We start from the raw sequence: 8029 nt of genomic DNA, 5'->3' as shown, positions 1-8029 counted from the left end.
GTCGTTTTGTACAGAATGTGTGGGGAAGGAGTTTTTATGTGCTTATATGCAGTAGATTAAACTAGCTACCGGGTGAAGGGAACACAGGTCTCCATCAACAAGAAAGTGGTGGTTTTTTTTATAAGTGGGGAGCATGGCGTGGGAAGACAAAAAAGCAAAGTGTTAGGGCCTGTCTACTCCTAAAAGTAACCAGTGTAATTAAATGGGTATAAACCCTTTTGTACAGGTGTAATTCTTTTCATATAAATGTAATGATGCTTATAGGCATTCCTGTAGAGGAAGGGGAATAAGATATATTTGTTTAGGGCACCTTTATACTGGTATAACTGCATCCACACTAGAGGTTGTACCAGTATAACTATTTCAGTTAAAAAAAAAAAAAAAAAAAAAAAAGCTCACTCCAACTGACACAGTTATATTGGTACAAAAACTGTGTGCATACCAGGTGTTAGAGTCCAGTTTATTTATTGCCCTGAACGCAAGAACAAGGAGCTTAAATTTGATCCACGTTTACTCTCATTCTCTTTCTGAAGATTTGATCTACGTTTACTCTCATTCTCTCTTTCTGAAGATAATATCCATAATTAGTCAGACATTTTGTTGCTATCATACTCCCAGCCATTGACTTGTGGAGGATTTCTATTGATCGCTCAATCCCATCCAAATGAAAATATGTAGGCTCCGAGTCTTGCAAGGGCCTTTGTCAGTGACCTGGGAGATGCCAACAGTCATGTATGCCAATCTAGTTGCATTGCTGAACTATGGTCAGGCTGTCCACACCTCTTAGCAGGCTTCTTCAGGATAGCCGCCACTGTATACTATTTGTGCATCATTGGAATGGTGGTGTCCTGTTTTTTTTTATTGCAAATTCTTATGCAGATTTGAGTGTGTGGGTTAACCCTGATTAACTTCAAAACATTGACCTAGAAATCAGGTATGCAAATTTTGAGGGTGTCTCTCACTAGCTTAACTAGCAGTTAGGGTTGTATTGAAAATTGGCGTCAAGCACAGGAGGTGTGCCCCAACATTTTGGAAGAGTTACATACAAGAAAAACTTGATCTTCTCTAGTAAGCCTCTAGGGAAGGAGGTGTGGCGCTCCAGGTTGCACAAATCTTGTTATGAAACATGTAGGGGGATGTGCTGATTAAAGCTGTGAGAGTAACTTTTTTTTATTTTTGGTTTCCTGGCCATTAACATTTTTTTAAACTTTTTAATTTTTTATTTTTAAATAAAACTGAAGTAAATTTCCAAACAAAATAATTTTGACTCAAAAATTTAGTTCTGAAAATGTCAAAATGGAACTTTTTTTTTTTAAACAACTCTGTGAATTCATCATATGTTCCTGAAATGTTTCAGTCAACCTGTCAGGGTTCCCAGCAGGAGGTTAACTACCCTGCCTTTAGGCAGAGGAAGAACTTCAGCTGCTCTCAGCTCAAAACCTCTCCCTGCTTCCAAGCAGCCAAAAGGAGAGAGAGAGAGAGAGAGAGAGAAAAATTTTGTTAAACCCTCTGTGCTTCTGGTTCAAAATGATCCCACCTCTACCACCATGTCAGGGTTTCCTTCCCACTCTGAACTCTAGGATACAGATGTGGGGACCCACATGAGACCCCCTACCCTTATTTCTACCAGCTTAGGTTAAAAACTCCCCAGGCACAAATTCTCCCTTGTACCTTGGGTTTAACTAACACTGCCACCACCAAGTGATTTAACAAAGAACCAGGGAAAAGGACCACTTCCCCCAGCAATCCCCCCAAACCCTTACACCCCCTTTCCTGGTGAGGCTTGAGAATAATATCATAACCAATTGGTTACAGAATGATCAAAGACCCAAACCCCGTCTTGGAACAATGGAAAAATCAGGCAGGTTCTTAAAAGAAGGATTTTAAAAAAGAAAAAGTAAAAATCATCTCTGTAAAATCAGGATGGAAAATACTTTACAGGGTATTCAGATTCAAAACACAGAGGATTCCCCTCTGGGCAAAACCTTAAAGTTACAGGAAACAGGAATAAACCTCCCTGTTAGCACAGGGAAAATTCACAAGAAAAACAAAAGATAAACTAATCCGCCTTGCCTGGCTTACCTATACTGATTGCCATATTGGAGACTTGGATTGGGATGGGTTGGAGAAGATGGATTTCTGTTTGGCACTCTCAGTCCCAAGAGAGATCCCCCACACAAAACAGAGCACAAACAAAACCTTCCCCCCTCCCAAGATTTGAAAGTATCTTCTTTCCCCATTGGTCCTGTTGGTCAGGTGCCAACCAGGCTATTTGAGCTTCTTAATCCCTTACAGGTAAGGAGGAATTCTAGGATACCCTTAGCTGTATGTTTATGACAACCCATGTCTGCATTTTTGGAGGGAGAAAAAATTGTGTCCAGAAAGTTGTTGTTTTCCCCAGTTCTAGTACTCCTTTGTAGTTCAGATAAAAGAACAAAATGGGTGAAATGAAGAGGTGAGTGAATGTGTAGAATAAGAACTAATAATATGAAGAAATAAATATCGTTATGGAGTCTCTTTCCTGTATAAGGAATAAATTCTGCCTTTAGATACATGTGCGGCACCCAATGAAGTAACTGCTGGGCATATCCCAGGCTGGATTTTGGTCAATAAGTAACTATGTCATCACAGTACTTGCAATATGGCTTAGTCCTTGAAGATCCTTGTAAAAGGCTGTCATTGGCCTGAAACATATCATGCTATTACCCTGCTGGGAAAGGGGTAAGTGAGCAATTACTTGTTATCCCACCTAGAGAGAAGAGATGTGGGTGTAGCTCTGTCTAGGGAAAGCAGTCCTGAGGGAGGAATCAGAGAAAGATGGTTTGAGCTGCTCCTTACTGTTCTCTTTTTTTTTTTTTTTTTTTAAAGAAAGGCAGACCCCAGCAAAGAGATGAGTTTTGAATCTATATATAGTGTTTGTGCAGGTTGGGAAAGGCACCTACTGACCACACCAAAGAAGGTCAATACAATTCTGCTGGTGCCTCCATTATTTGTTCCATTTTGGTCCAATAAGAATACCAGTTCACAATCTCTCTCCTTAGAAGCTAGATCCCGCTCCTAGCATCAGTGTTACCCCTTTTGACCCAAGCGGCTAGTCCAAGTTTCGGGGCTCCAGGGATGTTCCAGTTGGAAGTAGAAATTGATAGGATCTGGTATTTTCTCTGATGCGGTTTTGTTTCTTTACAAATAATGTATAAAGTCCTGTGTCTCTGAACATGGAAGGAATCAAATAGCAGGATACAGCAGGAGCACCCTTTTCAGCCAGCTCCCTGACCCAAGAAACCTTTCTCCAATTTTTTGCAAGGGTCAGCCACTGCACTTTCAGATACTTCTTTATATAAGAACATTAGAATGGTCATACTGGGTCAGACCAAAGGTCCATTTAGCCCAGTATCCTGTCTTCCGACAGTGGCCAATGCCTGGTGCCCCAGAGGGAATGAACAGAACAAGCAATCATCAAGTGATCCACCCCTGTCACTCACTCCCAGCCACTGGCAAACAGAGGCTAGGAACACCATCCCTGCCCATTCTTGCTAATAGCCATTGATGGACCTATCCTCCATGAATTTACTTAGTTCTTTTTTGAACCCTGTTATAGCCTTGGCCTTCACAACATCCACTGGCAAGGAGTTCTGTTGTTTGTTTTAAACCTGCTGCCTATTAATTTCATTTGGGGACCCCTAGTTCTTTAGGCACACACTCTCTTTCATATTCCGAGTTTTGCCCTTACTGCACACCAGTCCAAAACAGTACTCAGGCAAAAACTTCCTAGCGGTTTCTCATGGTCCTTTTGTCCTAGGTGGCAGTTTTATGTTTAACGAAGTTCCATCCAGCTCATAACAGTACTTTATTCAGATATACTCCATTTATTTTTATGGACTCTTTGTGGAATAATGTATTTTTCAATGTGAGTATAGATAGCAGAATCTGCCCCTTCGCAATTTAATATAGAAACAAACCTATAGAAATATTCTTGTGCTGAATGGAATGATGCCTCTTCAGCCATGTTATTACTATTTGCAGAAGAGGAAAAAGGTTACAATATCTGATGCTCACAACAAATTACTCATATATGCTATGTCCATGATGAATACCCCTAGAAATCATGTAGCTGATGTATGGAAAAGAATAACCTGCCTTTATCTACACACAGGAGAGTATAGTTCTATGGTTTCACACTTTGATTGTATTTTTAAATCCTCTACAATTATTCAAAGAATCCAGTTGAACTCCCAAGAGCATTTATTATTTCCTGATAAAGTGATTATATAGAGAGATACTGTAGGTATAGGCACTATAGGATTATATAGGTATATAAGGGATTAAATTAGCTTGGTTAAAGAAAATGTATAGCTTGCAGTTAGCAGTCATGGGAAGGCCTTGAAAAATTTTATGCTTGATTGGCAATACTGCGCTTGAAATGTGACTTAATTGGGAAAATTGGACCTAAAAGGTAACTGATAACATAAGAGGAAAAGTCCTTGGAAAAGGTCCAGATTATCCGGGATGGTTCTAACAATAAAGGAGGAGTGTGTGTAGTGAATCAGTAATGACTCCAAGCAGTCCAAAATGTGGTTTTTAGCTAGGATAGTTACAGCAACATGTTATACAGTAACAGCCACTTGTTTGCTGCACTGTATAAAATAACCAGGCTTGCTAAGGATATTTATCAGAGCCTATCCAAACATGCTGAAGCAAGCCAGGATGCAAGAGTTATCCCGAGACTGATCCTTTCATGAGTATTCTCATAAAATACTTACGGATGTGTATTATTGTATGGATGTAACTGCTTACTGCTTAAGCTTTTAAACATGTTTGGAGCAATTGCACAAATACAATTTGGCCTTTAGATTTAATAAAGGAATTTATGGTTAAATGGGTGTTACGGTGGTGTCCTGCATAAGCAATGATATCCAAAGGCTATACAGAATGAATGCATACACTGAATCACTAGTAAAGAAGGGATGTGAGAAATATGTCTGAGCTACTAATGGTTCTGCAAAGGCCTTCACAATGAACATATAGAGCAAATGTTGGGGTAAAAAGTGTGTATTTCACTCAAACCTGTTTCCTTCCATAGGACTTGATCACTTGGAGGAAAGGCCCTTTATACAGTAGTAAATGAAAAATACATAAATGTAATTACATCCAACAGACTTGCATTGAACAACAGCAATTCACTTAAAAACAGAGAAGGTTTCCTCTTCCATGGTTCTGGCCCTTACAGGACTGCAGATAGAGAAACAGTTTAAAATGGTCTAAACCTTTTGATCTTTGTCATTATTTAAAACCATTTAGAGGCTTTTGGGAGAAACCCCAAATTGCTGATGGAGTTAATATACTGTTACCTGCCTATAGTCTCTCTTATGCAATAGACGTAGATTAATACTTTATTTTACTAAAAAAGAAAAGGAGGACTTGTGGCACCTTAGAGACTAACAAATTTATTTGAGCATAAGTTTTCGTGAGCTACAGCCCACTTCATCAGATGCAACTTTATTTTACTGTCCTCTTTATCAGTAACTTTTAAGGATTTTGCAGTTAAAGTATTTATACAAAATTAAGATGGTGATTTTCAAAAGCACAAGTGGCAGTTAAAACCAGATCTGCCCCTACTTCCTTAAGAGTGGTTTTTCCAGCAAAAAATTCTAGTTTAAAATCAGCAACATTAGAAAATTATTTTGACTTACCAGATGAAATCAAGATAGCAACAATGATTGTTCTGACTATGAGCATCTTTGTCTGCATCACCAGAGTTGTGGTTTCAAGTGAAGGATCTAAAATACATTGCTTTCAATTTATGCACTCCAATAAAGGTTTGTCTCATTTGCCAGCCAATCAGACATTATCAGGGAAATTTAAGGAGTGTAAGTTATCTTGATTGAGAACAGAGCCTTTTCTCTCACAGTGTCCCAGCAGGGCAGATAATAAACACTGTGGCAATGCCAAACCCTTTGGCCAAAGTACTTATGTGGTATAGGAGAATGCAATGCAATTAACTTGTCTGGGATGTTTTTAACAACTGAACAAGGGGGTTAAAAATAATAAGGGGAGAATTCAAGGACAAATGGCAGGCATCTTTCTCTGCACTCAGCAGTCTGTAGTTATCTTTCTGAAATCAGGAATTTAATTGGATGGAAGGTGGGAAGAGAATTCAAAGTAATTTGTAAAGCTACTTGGGCAGGTCTGCAGACAAACACCTCCCCCCCCACACACACACATACACACCCTTTGGGGAGAAATTCAGCTAGTTGGACAATTTTGTACTTCACAAGGTGACCACTGTGTAATCAACCTTATTTTGGAAAAGTTGTGAGCAAATAGAACCTTATTAGTGTTCCAGGAAATATTCTTCCTTGTCCCATCAGAAAATGGGACACTTCCTGCTCAGTTGTTATATAAGTCTATTTCATTATACATCCTAGATATGATACGCCTTCAGAGTTAACATCAGGAAAAGACACAGGGTTACAGTTTGGAGCATGGCTGAATGTAAAAACAGGAAATTCTACAATAATGTGGTTAAACCATATTACAGGAAATTAAAGAAATGGAGAATGCTGAGGCATGAATAAGGCAAACTGAAGCTATTTTGGGGAAGGGAGGGAATGTGACCTATTGCTGATAGCTGAGGACTGAGAGCTAAGTTTGTATTCTTGGCTCTTCCTCTGCCAAGTGTATGCCTTTAGGGAGTCATTATTTCCCAAATGGCCTAGCTGTAAAAAAAAAAAAAAAAAAAAAATTAGGTCACATATTTTATTATGGGACTTTCAGACATGGTGGATGTACTCTCAGCCCTCTTCCTTTCATGCCCCCTTTCCTTTTACTTTTAAGTAGAATACATACTTTGGAAGAAGAAAAGGAGTACTTGTGGCACCTTAGAGACTAACAAATTTATTAGAGCATAAGCTTTCGTGAGCTACAGCTCACTTCATCGGATCCAATGAAGTGAGCTGTAGCTCACAAAAGCTTATGCTCTAATAAATTTGTTAGTCTCTAAGGTGCCACAAGTACTCCTTTTCTTTTTGTGAATACAGACTAACACGGCTGCTACTCTGAAACCTGCCATTATACTTTGGAAGATAAGATTTTGATATTATCTGATATAGGAATAACTGATCCAACCAACAAGTCTTACAGAACTTTGAAAGAATTCCCATGCTTGACTTAGACTGTAAAATCTTTGGAGCAGGGAATCTCTGTCTGTTGTTTGTACAGCCCACGGCACACAGCAAAGCTTTTGGCACGGTCTCTCACAGTATTCTTGCCAGCAAGTTAAAGAAGTATGGGCTGGATGAATGGACTATAAAGTGGATAGAAAGCTGGCAAGATCGTCAGGCTCAATGGGTAGTGATCAATGGCTCCATGTCTAGTTGGCAGCCGATATCAAGTGGAGTGCCCCAAAAGTCGTCCTGGGGCTGGTTTTGTTCAATATCTTCATTAATGATCTGGAAGATGGCGTGGATTGTACCCTCAGCAAGTTTTCAGATGACACTAAACTGGGAGGAGAGGTAGATACGCTGGAGAGTAGGGATAGGATACAGAGGGCCCTAGACAAATTAGAGGATTGGGCCAAAAGAAACCTGATGAAGTTCAACAAGGAGAAGTGCAGAGTCCTGCACTTAGGACGGAAGAATCCCATGCACCGCTACAGACTAGGGACCAAATGGCTAGGCAGCAGTTCTGCAGAAAAGGACCTACGGGTTACAGTGGATGGGAAGCTGCATATGAGTCAACAGTGTGCTATTGTTGCTAAAATAATGAGATGTTCACCAAGAACCAAAACTTCTGAGTTTAACCATCATTTAAAGCACTCAGGGCTTCTGAAGTCTGTCAGAATGACACCACTGAAGAGCAGTTCACTAAACAAGAACCAGGACAACAATCCTTCCAGCGTGCATTAATCCCTCATGTGACAAAATCACACTGAGAATAAGGAGAGAGTCGTCTCCATGACCCATTCAGTCCTTGGCCCTCATGGATGGGTCCTTAGTTACTTTAATGTTATTTCTAAGGATTTTTGTGATGG

The sequence above is a fragment of the Dermochelys coriacea genome, chromosome 8 (genome assembly GCF_009764565.3).
Source record: "Dermochelys coriacea isolate rDerCor1 chromosome 8, rDerCor1.pri.v4, whole genome shotgun sequence".
In the NCBI taxonomy this organism is placed as follows: domain Eukaryota; kingdom Metazoa; phylum Chordata; order Testudines; family Dermochelyidae; genus Dermochelys; species Dermochelys coriacea.
The sequence above is the reverse complement of the archived record's forward strand: the minus strand, read 5'-3'. Positions refer to the sequence as shown.